The sequence below is a fragment of the Mesoplodon bidens genome (assembly GCF_964165515.1).
Source record: "Mesoplodon bidens genome assembly, contig: HAP1_SCAFFOLD_300, whole genome shotgun sequence".
NCBI classification, from domain to species: Eukaryota; Metazoa; Chordata; class Mammalia; order Artiodactyla; family Ziphiidae; genus Mesoplodon; species Mesoplodon bidens.
The window spans coordinates 232355-250405 of record NW_027671414.1 but is presented as its reverse complement, the minus strand read 5'-3'; the positions used below and the strand labels follow the sequence as shown (position 1 = coordinate 250405).

General features: G+C 45.1%; 1 long non-coding RNA gene across 1 annotated transcript; it reads right to left on the bottom strand.

Annotated features, from left to right (window-relative positions):
- Positions 1-332: 332 nt before the first annotated feature.
- Positions 333-10254, bottom strand: LOC308611430. Its single transcript, XR_014014907.1, has 3 exons — positions 10183-10254; positions 3340-3459; positions 333-371 (listed from the first exon to the last, which is right to left on the bottom strand). It is a non-coding gene; the product is annotated as an uncharacterized lncRNA (long non-coding RNA).
- Between the last annotated feature and the right edge of the window lie 7797 nt (positions 10255-18051).

Sequence of the window (18051 nt, the reverse complement as noted above, 5' to 3'; positions counted from 1 at the left end):
CCTTGGAGTTACCTCTAACATTTTTTAAATGGATATCCCCCTCAGGATAATTTGATAATAATTTGATTATATCAATAATCAAATTACTGATAAATAATATAAATTACTTACCACATAAAAATTCAGGAATGACATTATGAGAATGAGCAGGAAAACACTGGATGCCCCCCACCCCCAATGATCTATTACTTGGAGGATTTAAAATTCTAATGAGAAAACACTCACTCTCCTCACCCCCTTGGGTGTCAGCACAAGGCGGAAATCAGCTGCATCCTTTATTTATCCCTCTGATTTTCCAGAACCTTTCCTTCAAGGAGAAATCTCTGGGCTCTGCGGGAGCTGTCAGTGGTGACCATCCGGTAAATCTGACACTGAAAAGCAAGAGGAAAAGAGATAGAGGAGGAGATGAGAATCGATGATGGGGAGAAGCAGGGGCATCCCCGTTCAATCGCAGGCCGAGGGTCTGGGTTAATCTCCAACGAAGCTAAGGACCACCAGGATCTGGCCCCACTGGCCTTGTCACCTGGTGTGGGGACTGGGGACAGCCAAACCACCATGGCCACTCTCAGAGAAATAAAGAAGGTGGGAGGGCACCCCGAGAGCCAGATTGAAAATGGTCATGCTGTGAGATAGTAAGATGCCCTTTTCAGAAAAGTGAAGACTGTTCTCTTGGCTCTCAAAGACTTGCAAATACTCTGTGTCCTTCTGGAGGCATGCTGAAGGCTTCAGCCTTTGAGGGCAGTAATGGGAGTGCATCGGGGCTCAACACCATCCAGCACTCACTCACTCCTTGAGGGTGCCGAGGATGACCAGTGACCACCCCTCGGGTGCCGTGGGGCCTGAAATTCCCTGATCACCGAGGACGGGAGGGGCCGCACAGACACTCCACTGGACAACCGGGGGCTTGGCCGGTGGGCTACATACAGTCCTTTATCAGATACATGGTCTGCAAACATCCTGCGCCATTTTGGATGGTGGCTTATCTTATTCCTTGCTCCTTTTACACACAACTCCTTTTCATTTTGAGGAAGTCTAATTCATCTATTTTGTCTTTTGTTGCTTGTGCTCTTGGGAGATCTAAGATATCATGACCAAATCCAAGGTCGTGAAGATTTACTCTCATGTTTTCTTCTACGAGTTTTATAATTTTGGCTCTTGCACCTAGGCCTTTGGTCCATTTTGTGTTGATTTTGTATGTGGGGTGGGGGGAGGTAAGGGTCCAACTTTACTCTTCTGCATGTGGGTATCCAGTTGTTCCACTACCTGTGCTAACTGTTCGGGAGAAAATACCTGCAAATGATGCGACCAACAAGGTCTTAATTCTGAAATATACAAACGGCTCATACAGCTCAAAAAAGAAAAAAAAGTCAAAAAATAAGCAGAAGGTCTAAACAGACATTTCTCCAAAGACATACAGATAGCCAACAGGCACATGAAAAGATGCTCCACATCGCTAATTATTAGAGAACGCAAATCAAAACTACAGCGAGTTATCACCTCATAGTGGTCAGAATGGCCATCATTAAAATGTCTAGAAAGAAATGCTGGAAGGGGTGTGGAGAAAAGGGAACCCTACTACACTACTGGTGGGAATGTAAATTGATGCAGCCACTATGGAAAACAGTATGGAGGTTCCTCAAAAACTAAAACTAGAATTACCATATGACCCAGCAATCCCACTCCTGGGCACATATCCAGACAAAACTATAATTCGAAAAGATACACGCACCCCAGCATTCACAGCAGCACTATTCACAATAGCCAAGACGTGGAAGCAACCTGAATGTCCCTCAGCAGATGAATGGATATAGAAGATGTGGTACATATATACAACGGAACATCACTCAGCCATAAAACAGAATGAAATAATGCCATTTGCAGCTACATGGATGGACCTAGAGATTATCATACAAAGTGAAGTCAGTCAGACAGAGAACAACAAATACCATATGATATCACTTATATGTGGATTATAAAATGAGACCCAAATGAACCTATCTACAGAACAAACACAGACTCACAAATATAGAAAACAGACTTGTGGTTGTCAAGGGGAAGACAGGGGAGAGGGATGGATTGGGAGTTTGGTATTAGTAGATGCAAATTATTAGATATAGGATGGATACGTAAGGTCTTCCTGTACAGCACAGGGAACTGTATTCAATACCCTGTAATGAACCATAATGGAAAAGAATATGAAAAATATGTATATATGTATGTACGTATATATGAATCACTTTGCTGTGCAGCAGAAATTAACACAACATTGTAGGTTAACTATACTTCAGTATCAATTAGTTTGAAGGCACTTTTATAAATTAGGCCTTCGTTCTCTTGTCCTTTCATCCTGGGACAAATGTATCACAGAAACTAACCTGGATTACTCCCGGATGAACTCATATCACACAGAACTTTAACTGTTGAACAAACCGTGAATACCAGTTACACCAGGGGATGTCCTGATCCAATATGAAGTTTGTAAACCTTGTAACAAGCCTGCAGAATCCACTAAATTTGGAAATTCAAACTGAAATGAAGCCACCTATCCCATGACTTCTCCACAACTAGTTATACAACATCAATTGGAAACCATAAACGATCAAATGAATGTAGACAGAAACAACTATAGCCTTCCTTTTTTTCCCTTTTAGATGAAGACGGTACTTAAGGTGATGTCTTGGGCCGTTTCAGGGTGTTACTCCATTTCCTGGGTATCTGCCATGCACACAGGAGGTACACATGTTAGTTAACTTGTTTGTGCAACTAAATGAAGGTAGTTAATACCACAAAACTGTATACATAAAGTGAATTAAATGCTAAAGTCGTGTTTTGTATTTTTAATGACAATGAAAAAAAAAACTGTAGCGCTGATATTTGTTACAAAAATGAACGTTAAAAACATTCTTAGTGAAAAAAGCCATACAGAAAAGGCCCCCTAGATCCCATACTCATCTTGTCTGCTTCAAATCCATCAAGGTTGTCCAAATGAGGGAGAAACTCAGTCATGGTTCCAGAAAAAGAAAACTGGATCAGGATGGAAAAAGACATTTTCATACCGTTCGGACAGTAGGTGAAGGTTGAAGTGGGGCTGAGTATTAAATTATAACGTGGACATCAGGATTTCTTCATTTAGGGGTTATGTGCTGGTGCCTTGGGCAAAACACACTGAGCATTTTGTGTCAAGTGGCAAATGTGAGTACTTTTTGACATTATTGCAACTTTTCTGTACATTTTAAATTGCTGGAAAGTAAATTACTTTTCTAGACAACCATGTCAGGATCATGCCAGAAAATCAGAGAAGACAGACATCAAATTTTTCTTACAGAGGCCAAGACTTACCCAGACCACGTTCAACCAAAGTTGTGATACTTATTTCCCTTGTAGGAGTCCGCATGGGATTAAGAGGCACCGTGGGAAGAGTATATTAGTAGCTACCATGTCGTGGGTCCTGTGGATCACCTGGGGGGCAGTAGAAACGGTGAGATTTTAGTATTGCAATTTTTCACATTACTTCAAAAAATATGTTAAAAAATAAATGCAGTAAAGTTGCAAAATATGCACTCAATATACACACATCAGTTTCGTTTCTATACACTAATAATGAACCACCAGCAAGAAACATTAAGAAAACAATCCCATTTACTATTCCATCCAAAAGAACGAACTATTTAGCAATGAACTTAACCGAGGACACGAAAGACCTATACTCAGAAAACTATAAAGCACTGGTAAAGAAACTGAAGACACAATAGGAAACAATATTCATTGCTCATGCGTCAGAAAAATTACTATTATTAAAATGTTTGGGAGAGGGGGAAGATGGCCGAAGAGTAAGACACGCAGATCACCTTCCTCTCCACAGGTACATCAGAAATACAGCTACACGGGGAACCACCCCTGCAGAACACCTACTGAACGCTGGCAGAAGACCTCAGACCTCCCAAAAGGCAAGAAACTCCCCACGGGGCTTCCCTGGTGGCGCAGTGGTTGAGAGTCCGCCTGCCGATGCAGGGGACACGGGTTCGTGCCCCGGGCCGGGAAGATCCCACATGCCGCGGAGCGGCTAGGCCCGAGAGCCATGGCCGCTGAGCCTGCGCGTCCGGAGCCTGTGCTCCGCCACGGGAGAGGCCACAACAGTGAGAGGCCCGCGTACCGAAAAAAAAAAAAAAAAAGAAAAGAAAGAAACTCCCCACGTACCTGGGTCGGGCAAAAGAAAACAGAATAAACGGAGACAAAAGGATAGGGCCGGGACCTGCACCAGTGGGAGGGAGCCGTGAAGGAGAAACGGTTTCCACACACTAGGAGCCCCTTCGCGGGCGGGGACTGCGGGTGGCGGAGGGGGAAAGCTTCGGAGCCGCGGAGGAGACCGCAGCCACAGGGGTACGGAGGGCCAAGCAGAGAGATTCCCGCACAGAGGACCGGTGCCGACCGCCACTCACCAGCCCGAGAGGCTTGTCTCCTCACCCGCCGGGGCGGGCGGGGCTGGGAGCTGAGGCTCGGGCTTCAGTCAGGGCGCGCTGGCGGCGTGAACACAGCCTGAAGGGAGTTAGTGCGACACGGCCGGCCGGGAGCGAGTCCGGGGAAAAGTCTGGAGCTGCCGAAGAGGCAAGAGACTTTTCCTTCCCTCTTTGTTTCCTGGTGCGTGAGGAGAGGGGATTCAGAGCGCTGCTGAAAGGAGGCTCCAGAGACGGGCGCGAGGCGCGCCTGAAAGCGCGGACCCCAGAGACGGGCGTGGGACGCTGGGGCTGCTGCTGCCGCCACCAAGAAGCCCGTGTGCGAGCGCAGGTCACTCTCCACACCTCCCCTCCCGGGAGCCTGTGCTGCCCGCCACCGCCACGGTCCCGGGCTCCACAGACAACATCCCCGGGAGAACGCACGGGCGCGCCTCGTGCTGACGCAACGTCACGCCGGCCTCCGCCGACGCACGCTCGCCCCGCCTCCGTGCCCCTCCCTCCCCCGCGGCCTGAGGGAGCCAGAGCCCCCGAATCAGCGGCTCCTTTAACCCCGTCCTGTCTGAGCGAAGAACAGACGTCCTCCGGCGACCTACACGCAGAGGCGGGGCCGAATCCAAAGCTGAGCCCCGGGAGCTGTGCGAACGAAGAAGGCAAAGGGGAATCTCTCCCAGCAGCCTCAGAAGCAGCGGATTAAAGCTCCGCAATCAACTTGATGTACCCTGCGTCTGTGGAATACCTGAATAGACAACGAATCATCCCAAATTGAGGAGGTGGACTTTGAGAGCAAGATTTATGATTTTTTTCCCCTTTCCCTCTTTTTGTGAGTGTGTACGTGTATGCTTCTGTGTGAGATTTTGTCTGTATACCTTTGCTTTCACCATTTGTCCTAGGGTTCTATCCGTCCGTTTTTTGGGGGGTTTTGGTTTTTTTACTTAAAAATTTTTTTTCTTAATAATTCTTTATTTTAATAACTTTATTTTATTTGACCTTACTTTATTTTCTTTTATCCTCTTTCTTTCTTCCATTCTTTCTTTCTTTCTCCTTTTTCTCCCTTTTATTCTGAGCCGTGTGGATGAAAGGCTCTTGGTGCTGCAGCCAGGAGTCAGTGCTGTGCCTCTGAGGTGGGAGAGCCAACGTCAGGACACGGGTCCAAAAGAGACCTCCGAGCTCCACGCAATATCCAACGGCGAAAATCTCCCAGAGATCTCCATCTCAACACCAACACCCAGCTTATCTCAATGACCAGCAAGCTACAGTGCTGGACTCCCTATGCCAAACAACTAGCAAGACAGGAACACAACCCCACCCATCAGCAGAGAGGCTGCCTAAAATCATAATAAGTCCAAGACACCCCAAAACACACCACCAGACGTGGACCTGCCCACCAGAAAGACAAGATCCAGCCTCATCCACCGGAACACAGGCACCCTCCTCCAGGAAGCCTACACAACCCACTGAACCAACTTTAGCCACTGGGGACAGACACCAAAAACGACGGGAACTACGAACCTGCAGCCTGCAAAAAGGAGACCCCCCCCCAAACACAGTAAGAGAAGCAAAATGAGAAGACAGAAAAACACACAGCAGATGAAGGAGCAAGATGAAAACCCACCAGACCTAACAAATGAAGAGGAAATAGGCAGTCTCCCTGAAAAAGAATTCAGAATAATGATAGTAAAGATGATCCAACATCTTGGAAATAGAATAGAGAAAATGCAAGAAACATTTAACAAGGACCTAGAAGAACTAAAGATGAAACAAGCAACGATGAACACCACAATAAATGAAATTAAAAATACTCTAGAAGGGATCAATAGCAGAATAACTGAGGCAGAAGAACGGATAAGTGACCTGGAAGATAAAATAGTGGAAATAACTACTTCAGAGCAGAATAGAGAAAAAAGAATGAAAAGAACTGAGGACAGTCTCAGAGACCTCTGGGACAACATTAAACGCACCAACATTCGAATTATAGGTGTTCCAGAAGAAGAAGAGAAAAAGAAAGGGACTGAGAAAATATTTGAAGAGATTATAGTTGAAAACTTCCCTAATATGGGAAAGGAAATAGTTAATCAAGTCCAGGAAGCACAGAGAGTACCATACAGGATAAAGCCAAGGAGAAACATGCCAACACACATATTAATCAAACTGTCAAAAATTAAATGCAAAGAAAACATATTAAAAGCAGCAAGGGAAAAACAACAAATAACACACAAGGGGATCCCCATAAGGTTAACAGCTGATCTTTCAGCAGAAACTCTGCAAGCCAGAAGGGACTGGCAGGACATATTTAAAGTGATGAAGGAGAACAACCTACAGCCAAGATTACTCTACCCAGCAAGGATCTCATTCAGATTGGATGGAGAAATTAATACCTTCACAGACAAGCAAAAGCTGAGAGAGTTCAGCACCACCAAACCAGCTTTACAACAAATGCTAAAGGATCTTCTCTAGGCAAGAAACACAACAGAAGGAAAAGACCTATAATAACCAACCCACGCACATATGGTCACCTTATCTTTGATAAAGTGGCAGGAATGTACAGTGGAGAAAGGACAGCCTCTTCAATAAGTGGTGCTGGGAAAACTGGACAGGTACGTGTAAAAGTAGGAGATTAGATCACTCCCTAACACCATACACAAAAATAAGCTCAAAATGGACTAAAGACCTAAATGTAAGGCCAGACACTATCAAACTCTGAGGGGAAAAACATAGGCAGAACACTCTATGACATAAATCACATCAAGATCCTTTCTGACCCACCGCCTAGAGAAATGGAAATAAAAACAAACACAAACAAATGGGACCTAATGAAACTTCAAAGCTTTTGCACAGCAAAGGAAACCATAAACAAGATGAAAAGACAACCCTCAGAATGGGAGAAAATATTTGCAAATGAAGCAACTGTCAAAGGATTAATCTCCAAAATTTACAAGCAGCTCATGCAGCTCAATAACAAAAAAACAAACAACCCAATCCAAGAATGGGCAGAAGACCTAGACATTTCACCAAAGAAGATATACAGACTGCCAACAAACACATGAAAGAATGCTCAACATCATTAATCATTAGAGAAATGCAAATCAAAACTAGAATGAGATATCACCTCACGCCAGTCAGAATGGCCATCATCAAAAAATCTAGAAACAATAAATGTTGGAGAGGATGTGGAGAAAAATGAACACTCTCGCACTGCTGGTGGGAATGTGAATTGGTACAGCCACTATGGCGAGCAGTATGGAGGTTCCTTAAATAACTACAAATAGAACTACCATATGACCCAGCAATCCAACTACTGGGCATATACCCTGAGAAAACCATAATTCAAAGAGAGTCATGTACCAAAATGTTCACTGCAGCTCTATTTATAATAGCCCGGAGATGGAAACAACCTAAGTGTCCATCATCGGATGAATGGATATAGAAGACGTGGCACATATATACAATGGAATATTACTCAGCCACAAAAAGAAACGAAATTGAGCTATTTGTAATGAGGTGGATGGAGCTAGAGTCTGTCATACAGAGTGAAGTCAGTCAGAAAGAGAAAGACAAATACCGTATGCTGACACATATATATGGAATTTAACGGAAAAAATGTCATGAAGAACCTAGGGTTAAGACAGGAATAAAGACACAGACCTACTAGAGAATGGACTTGAGGATATGGGGAGGGGGAAGGGTAAGCTGTGACAAAGTGAGAGAGTGGCTTGGACATATATACACTACCAAACGTAAAATAGATAGCTAGTGGGAAGCAGCCGCGTAGCACAGGGAGATCAGCTTGGTGCTTTGTGACCACCTAGAGGGGTGGGATAGGGAGGCTGGGAGCGAGGGAGACGCAAGAGGGAAGAGATATGGGGACATATGTATACGTATAACTGATTCACTTTGTTATAAAGCAGAAACTAACACACCATTGTAAAGCAATTAGACTCCAATAAAGATGTTAAAAAAAAATGATTCTTTGGCAAAATCCTGCACCTTGTTGCTACTTGTTCATTCCTCATTGCTTTCAATTCCTAGAAAGTATCTTTGCAAGGCAACATGGACATTCACACCTGGATGACGCTGTTGCTACAGAAGGCCCTGACACTGCCCCTAAGTAACGGCCTGACACTGGTCCCAAGTATGGACCTGGTCCTGTCCATAACTAAGGCCCTGAAGATGTCCCTCATGAAGTCTCTGACACTGCCCTTAATAAGCCCCTGACACTGTCCCTAGCTAATGGCCTAAGCTATAACTTACAAAGTCCCTAACACTATCCCCAGCACGCTGACACCCTCCCTGAGGCTTTGATGCTGTCCTTTAGTGCCTAAGCGGTGACAAAATAACACCCTGATTCTATTACTAAGGCCCTGAATATACCCCCAAGAAAGTCACTGAAGTGTCCCTAACTAACGGCCTGAACTGTCTCTTACGAAGGCCCTCAAGTGATCTCTGAGGGCCTGACAACACTGTCCCTAACTAAGGCCCCGTTGCTGGCCCTAACGAACGTCCTGATGCTGAACCTAACTGAGGCCCTGATGCCCATTCTACCTGAGGCCCTAAAACTGGCTGTAACTAATGACCTGACTCTTTTCCTAACTAACACCCTCATTTTGTCCCTCATTAATGCCCTGACACTGGTCGACACCACAGCCCTGATGCTGGCCCAGTCTAAGGCCTTGACGATGTCCCTAATAGTCTTAGATGTCCCTCACCGTTCTCCTGACCCTGTCCCTCACCAAGGCCCTGACCCTCTTCCTAACTAAGGCCCGGATGCCGTCTCTACCTCAGAATCTGAAATTCTCATGTCCCGACTCTCCCTAACATCCTGACGCTGCCCCTAAGTGAGGCCCTGACACTCTTCTTAACTAAGGACTTGCCGCTGTCCCTACCTAAAACCCTGACGCTGTCCGTAACTAATGACCTCTTTCCCTAACTAACACCGCAGTTTTGGCCCTACCTAATGCCCCCACACTGGTTCTAATTATGGCCACGATGCTGGCTCTAAGGCCCTGAAGAGATCCCTAAGTAACAGCCCGAACTGTGTCTAGCTAAGGCTCTCACGTTATCTCTAACTGAAGCACTGACACTGTCCCTAACTTAGGCCCTGATGCTCTCCCCTATAGTCTCAGCTGTCACTAAATAATGCCCTGATCCTGTCCACAACTAAGGCCCTGAATATGCCCCTAAGTGCATCTCTGACGATGTCCTTAACAGCCTGAACTCTCTTCAAGTTATCTCTGAGGCTCTGACACTGGCCCTTCCTAAGGCCTCACCCCGGGGTTGTCCCAGGCTGCTGGGCAGTTTTCTCTTGTCCGCATCTCTGGCCAGCGGCCTGCCATTGGCCACTCTAAGATTCTGCGATGCAGTGGTCCCACGTGGGATGTGCCTGTGTAGGCTCACCTGTGGGAGGAGAGTCATGGCCACTCCGCCCTCCAGGGGACTGCGGCTCAGGGTAGGAATCTCTCAGCCAGTGTCTGGAGAACGGGTTCTGTGTCCTTGTTTGTTGTAAATCCCTTGGAGTTACCTCTAACATTTTTTAAATGGATATCCCCCTCAGGATAATTTGATAATAATTTGATTATATCAATAATCAAATTACTGATAAATAATATAAATTACTTACCACATAAAAATTCAGGAATGACATTATGAGAATGAGCAGGAAAACACTGGATGCCCCCCACCCCCAATGATCTATTACTTGGAGGATTTAAAATTCTAATGAGAAAACACTCACTCTCCTCACCCCCTTGGGTGTCAGCACAAGGCGGAAATCAGCTGCATCCTTTATTTATCCCTCTGATTTTCCAGAACCTTTCCTTCAAGGAGAAATCTCTGGGCTCTGCGGGAGCTGTGAGTGGTGACCATCCGGTAAATCTGACACTGAAAAGCAAGAGGAAAAGAGATAGAGGAGGAGATGAGAATCGGTGATGGGGAGAAGCAGGGGCATCCCCGTTCAATCGCAGGCCGAGGGTCTGGGTTAATCTCCAACGAAGCTAAGGACCACCAGGATCTGGCCCCACTGGCCTTGTCACCTGGTGTGGGGACTGGGGACAGCCAAACCACCATGGCCACTCTCAGAGAAATAAAGAAGGTGGGAGGGCACCCCGAGAGCCAGATTGAAAATGGTCATGCTGTGAGATAGTAAGATGCCCTTTTCAGAAAAGTGAAGACTGTTCTCTTGGCTCTCAAAGACTTGCAAATACTCTGTGTCCTTCTGGAGGCATGCTGAAGGCTTCAGCCTTTGAGGGCAGTAATGGGAGTGCATCGGGGCTCAACACCATCCAGCACTCACTCACTCCTTGAGGGTGCCGAGGATGACCAGTGACCACCCCTCGGGTGCCGTGGGGCCTGAAATTCCCTGATCACCGAGGACGGGAGGGGCCGCACAGACACTCCACTGGACCACCGGGGGCTTGGCCGGTGGGCTACATACAGTCCTTTATCAGATACATGGTTTGCAAACATCCTGCGCCATTTTGGATGGTGGCTTATCTTATTCCTTGCTCCTTTTACACACAACTCCTTTTCATTTTGAGGAAGTCTAATTCATCTATTTTGTCCCTTGTTGCTCCTGCTCTCGGCAGATCTAAGATATTATGACCAAATCCAAGGTCGTGAAGATTTACTCTCATGTTTTCTTCTACGAGTTTTATAATTTTGGCTCTTGCACCTAGGCCTTTGGTCCATTTTGTGTTGATTTTGTATGTGGGGTGGGGGGAGGTAAGGGTCCAACTTTACTCTTCTGCATGTGGGTATCCAGTTGTTCCACTACCTGTGCTAACTGTTCGGGAGAAAATACCTGCAAATGATGCGACCAACAAGGTCTTAATTCTGAAATATACAAACGGCTCATACAGCTCAAAAAAGAAAAAAAAGTCAAAAAATAAGCAGAAGGTCTAAACAGACATTTCTCCAAAGACATACAGATAGCCAACAGGCACATGAAAAGATGCTCCACATCGCTAATTATTAGAGAACGCAAATCAAAACTACAGCGAGTTATCACCTCATAGTGGTCAGAATGGCCATCATTAAAATGTCTAGAAAGAAATGCTGGAAGGGGTGTGGAGAAAAGGGAACCCTACTACACTACTGGTGGGAATGTAAATTGATGCAGCCACTATGGAAAACAGTATGGAGGTTCCTCAAAAACTAAAACTAGAATTACCATATGACCCAGCAATCCCACTCCTGGGCACATATCCAGACAAAACTATAATTCGAAAAGATACACGCACCCCAGCATTCACAGCAGCACTATTCACAATAGCCAAGACGTGGAAGCAACCTGAATGTCCCTCAGCAGATGAATGGATATAGAAGATGTGGTACATATATACAACGGAACATCACTCAGCCATAAAACAGAATGAAATAATGCCATTTGCAGCTACATGGATGGACCTAGAGATTATCATACAAAGTGAAGTCAGTCAGACAGAGAACAACAAATACCATATGATATCACTTATATGTGGATTATAAAATGAGACCCAAATGAACGTATCTACAGAACAAAAACAGACTCACAAATATAGAAAACAGACTTGTGGTTGTCAAGGGGAAGACAGGGGAGAGGGATGGATTGGGAGTTTGGTATTAGTAGATGCAAATTATTAGATATAGGATGGATACGTAAGGTCTTCCTGTACAGCACAGGGAACTGTATTCAATACCCTGTAATGAACCATAATGGAAAAGAATATGAAAAATATGTATATATGTATGTACGTATATATGAATCACTTTGCTGTGCAGCAGAAATTAACACAACATTGTAGGTTAACTATACTTCAGTATCAATTAGCTTGAAGGCACGTTTATAAATTAGGTCTTAGTTCTCTTGTCCTTTCATCCTGGGACAAATGTATAACCGAAACTAACGTGGATTACTCCGGGATGAACTCATATCACACATAACTTTGATTGTTGAACAAACCGTGAATACCAGTTACACCATGGGATGTCCTGATCCAATATGAAGTTTGTAAACCTTGTAACAAGCCTGCAGAATCCACTAAATTTGGAAATTCAAACTGAAGTGAAGCCACCTATCCCATGACTTCTCCACAACTAGTTATACAACATCAATTGGAAACCATATACGATCAAATGAATGTAGACAGAAACAACTATAGCCTTCCTTTTTTTCCCTTTTAGATGAAGACGGTACTTAAGGTGATGTCTTGGGCCGTTGCAGGGTGTTACTCCATTTCCTGGGTATCTGCCATGCACACAGGAGGTACACATGTTATTTAACTTGTTTGTGCAACTAAATGAAGGTAGTTAATACCACAAAACTGTATGCATAAAGTGAATTAAATGCCAAAGTCGTGTTTTGTGTTTTTAATGACAATGAAAAAAAAAGTGTAGCGGTGATATTTTTTACAAAAATGAACGTTAAAAACATTCTTAGTGAAAAAAGCCATACAGAAAAGGCCCCCTAGATCCCATACTCATCTTGTCTGCTTCAAATCCATCAAGGTTGTCCAAATGAGGGAGAAACTCAGTCATGGTTCCAGAAAAAGAAAACTGGATCAGGATGGAAAAAGACATTTTCATACCGTTCGGACAGTAGGTAAATGTTGAAGTGGGGCTGAGTATTAAATTATAATGTGGACATCAGGATTTCTTCAATTAGGGGTTATGTGCTGGTTCCTTGGGCAAAACACACTGAGCATTTTGTGTCAAGTGGCAAATGTGAGTACTTTTTGACATTATTGCAACTTTTCTGTACATTTTAAATTGCTGGAAAGTAAATTACTTTTCTAGACAACCATGTCAGGATCATGCCAGAAAATCAGAGAAGACAGACATCAAATTTTTCTTACAGAGGCCAAGACTTACCCAGACCACGTTCAACCAAAGTTGTGATACTTATTTCCCTTGTAGGAGTCCGCATGGGATTAAGAGGCACCGTGGGAAGAGCATATTAGTAGCTACCATGTCGTGGGTCCTGTGGATCACCTGGGGGGCAGTAGAAACGGTGAGATTTTAGTATTGCAATTTTTCACATTACTTCAAAAACTATGTTAAAAAGTAAATTCAGTAAAGTTGCAAAATATGCAATCAATATACACACATCAGTTTCGTTTCTATGCACTAATAATGAACCACCAGCAAGAAACATTAAGAAAACAATCCCATTTACAATTGCATCAAAAAGAACGAACTATTTAGCAATGAATTTAACCAAGGACACGAAAGACCTCTACTCAGAAAACTATAAAGCACTGGTAAAGAAACTGAAGACACAATAGAAAACAATATTCCACGCTCATGCATCAGAAAAATTACTATTATTAAAATGTTTGGGAGAGGGGGAAGATGGCGGAAGAGTAAGACACGCAGATCACCTTCCTCTCCACAGGTACATCAGAAATACAGCTACACGTGGAACCACCCCTACAGAACACCTACTGAACGCTGGCAGAAGACCTCAGACCTCCCAAAAGGCAAGAAACTCCCCACGGGGCTTCCCTGGTGGCGCAGTGGTTGAGAGTCCGCCTGCCGATGCAGGGGACACGGGTTCGTGCCCCGGGCCGGGAAGATCCCACATGCCGCAGAGCGGCTAGGCCGTGAGCCATGGCCGCTGAGCCTGCGCGTCCGGAGCCTGTGCTCCACAACGGGAGAGGCCACAACAGTGAGAGGCCTGTGTACCGAAAAAAAAAGAAAGAAAGAAACTCCCCACGTACCTGGGTAGGGCAAAAGAAAACAGAATAAACGGAGACAAAAGGATAGGGCCGGGACCTGCACCAGTGGGAGGGAGCCGTGAAGGAGAAACGGTTTCCACACACTAGGAGCCCCTTCGCGGGCGGGGACTGCGGGTGGCGGAGGGGGAAAGCTTCGGAGCCGCGGAGAAGACCGCAGCCACAGGGGTACGGAGGGCCAAGCAGAGAGATTCCCGCACAGAGGATCGGTGCCGACCGCCACTCACCAGCCCGAGAGGCTTGTCTCCTCACCCGCCGGGGCGGGCGGGGCTGGGAGCTGAGGCTCGGGCTTCAGTCAGAGCGCGCTGGCGGCGTGAACACAGCCTGAAGGGAGTTAGTGCGCCACGGCCGGCCGGGAGCGAGTCCGGGGAAAAGTCTGGAGCTGCCGAAGAGGCAAGAGACTTTTCCTTCCCTCTTTGTTTCCTGGTGCGTGAGGAGAGGGGATTCAGAGCGCTGCTTTAAGGAGGAGCTCCAGAGACGGGCGTGAGGCGCGGCTGAAAGCGCGGACCCCAGAGACGGGCGTGGGACGCTGGGGCTGCTGCTGCCGCCACCAAGAAGCCTGTGTGCGAGCGCAGGTCACTCTCCACACCTCCCCTCCCGGGAGCCTGTGCTGCCCGCCACCGCCACGGTCCCGGGCTCCACAGACCACATCCCCGGGCGAACGCACGGGCGCGCCTCGGGCTGGCGCAACGTCACGCCGGCCTCCGCCAACGCACGCTCGCCCCGCCTCCGTGCCCCTCCCTCCCCCGCGGCCTGAGGGAGCCAGAGCCCCCGAATCAGCGGCTCCTGTAACCCCGTCCTGTCTGAGCGAAGAACAGACGTCCTCCGGCGACCTACACGCAGAGGCGGGGCCGAATCCAAAGCTGAGCCCCGGGAGCTGTGCGAACGAAGAAGGCAAAGGGGAATCTCTCCCAGCAGCCTCAGAAGCAGCGGATTAAAGCTCCGCAATCAACTTGATGTACCCTGCGTCTGTGGAATACCTGAATAGACAACGAATCATCCCAAATTGAGGAGGTGGACTTTGGGAGCAAGATTTATGATTTTTTTCCCTTTCCCTCTTTTTGTGAGTGTGTACGTGTATGCTTCTGTGTGAGATTTTGTCTGTATACCTTTGCTTTCACCATTTGTCCTAGGGTTCTATCCGTCCGTTTTTTTTTTTTTTTTGGTTTTTGTTTTTCTTACTTAAAAAATTTTTTCTTAATAATTCTTTATTTTAGTAACTTTATTTTATTTGACCTTACTTTATTTTCTTTTATCCTCTTTCTTTCTTTCTTTCTACTTTTTCTCCCTTTTATTCTGAGCCGTGTGGATGAAAGGCTCTTGATGCTGCAGCCAGGAGTCAGTGCTGTGCCTCTGACGTGGGAGAGCCAACTTCAGGACACGGGTCCAAAAGAGACCTCCGAGCTCCACGTAATATCTAACGGCGAAAATCTCCCAGCGATCTTCATCTCAACACCAACACCCAGCTTATCTCAATGACCAGCAAGCTACAGTGCTGGACTCCCTATGCCAAACAACTAGCAAGACAGGAACACAACCCCACCCATTAGCAGAGAGGCTGCCTAAAATAATAAGTCCACAGACACCCTAAAACACACCACCAGACGTGGACCTGCCCACCAGAAAGACAAGATCCAGCCTCATCCACCACAACACAGGCACCGTCCACCAGGAAGCCTACACAACCCACTGAACCAACTTTAGCCACTGGGGATAGACACCAAAAACTCCGGGAACAACGAAACCTGCAGCCTGCAAAAAGGAGACCCCCAAACACAGTACGATAAGCAAAATGAGAAGACAGAAAAACAGACAGCAGATGAAGGAGCAAGATGAAAACCCACCAGACCTAACAAATGAAGAGGAAATAGGCAGTCTCCCTGAAAAAGAATTCAGAATAATGATAGTAAAGATGATCCAACATCTTGGAAATAGAATAGAGAAAATGAAAGAAACATTTAACAAGGACCTAGAAGAACTAAAGTTGAAACAAGCAACGATGAACAACACAATAAATGAAATTAAAAATACTCTAGAAGGGATCAATAGCAGAATAACTGAGGCAGAAGAACGGATAAGTGACCTGGAAGATAAAATAGTGGAAATAACTACTGCAGAGCAGAATAGAGAAAAAAGAATGAAAAGAACTGAGGACAGTCTCAGAGACCTCTGGGACAACATTAAACGCACCAACATTCGAATTATAGGGGTTCCAGAAGAAGAAGAGAAAAAGAAAGGGACTGAGAAGATATTATAGTTGAAAACTTCCCTAATATGGGAAAGGAAATAGTTAATCAAGTCCAGGAAGCACAGAGAGTACCATACAGGATAAAGCCAAGGAGAAACATGCCAAGACACATATTAATCAAACTGTCAAAAATTAAATGCAAAGAAAACATATTAAAAGCAGCAAGGGAAAAACAACAAATAACACACAAGGGAACCCCCATAAGGTTAACAGCTGATCTTTCAGCAGAAACTCTGCAAGCCAGAAGGGACTGGCAGGACATATTTAAAGTGATGAAGGAGAACAACCTACAACCAAGATTACTCTACCCAGCAAGGATCTCATTCAGATTGGATGGAGAAATTAAAACCTTCACAGACAAGCAAAAGCTGAGAGAGTTCAGCACCACCAAACCAGCTTTACAACAAATGGTAAAGGATCTCCTCTAGGCAAGAAACACAAGAGAAGGAAAAGACCTAGAATAACAAACCCACGCACATATGGTCACCTTATCTTTGATAAAGAGGCAGGAATGTACAGTGGAGAAAGGACAGCCTCTTCAATAAGTGGTGCTGGGAAAACTGGACAGGTACATGTAAAAGTAGGAGATTAGATCACTCCCTAACACCATACACAAAAATAAGCTCAAAATGGACTAATGACCTAAATGTACGGCCAGAAACTATCAAACTCTTAGGGGAAAAACATAGGCAGAACACTCTATGACATAAATCACATCAAGATCCTGTCTGACCCACCGCCTAGAGAAATGGAAATAAAAACAAAAACAAACAAATGGGACCTAATGAAACTTCAAAGCTTTTGCACAGCAAAGGAAACCATAAACAAGATGAAAAGACAACCCTCAGAATGGGAGAAAATATTTGCAAATGAAGCAACTGACAAAGGATTAATCTCCAAAATTTACAAGCAGCTCATGCAGCTCAATAACAAAAAAACAAACAACCCAATCCAATAATGGGCAGAAGACCTAAATAGACATTTCTCCAAAGAAGATATACAGACTGCCAACAAACACATGAAAGAATGCTCAACATCATTAATCATTAGAGAAATGCAAATCAAAACTAGAATGAGATATCATCTCACACCAGTCAGAATGGCCATCATCAACAAATCTAAAAACAATAAATGCTGGAGAGGATGTGGAGAAAAGTGAACACTCTTGCACCGCTGGTGGGAATGTGAATTGGTACAGCCACTATGGAGAACAGTATGGAGGTTCCTTAAAAAACTACAAATAGAACTACCGTATGACCCAGCATTCCAACTACTGGGCATATACCCTGAGAAAACCATAATTCAAAAAGAGTCATGTACCAAAATGTTCATTGCAGTTCTATTTACAATAGCCAGGAGATGGAAACAACCTATGTGTCCATCATCAAATGAATGGATACAGAAGATGTGGCGTATATATACAATGGAATATTGCTCAGCCCCCAAAAGAAACGAAATTGAGCTATTTGTAATGAGGTGGATGGACCTAGAGTCTGTCATACAGAGTGAAGTAAGTCAGAAAGAGAAAGACAAATACCGTATGCTGACACATATGTATGGAATTTAAGAAAAAAATGTCATGAAGAACCTAGGGTTAAGACAGGAATAAAGGCACAGACCTACTAGAGAATGGACTTGAGGATAT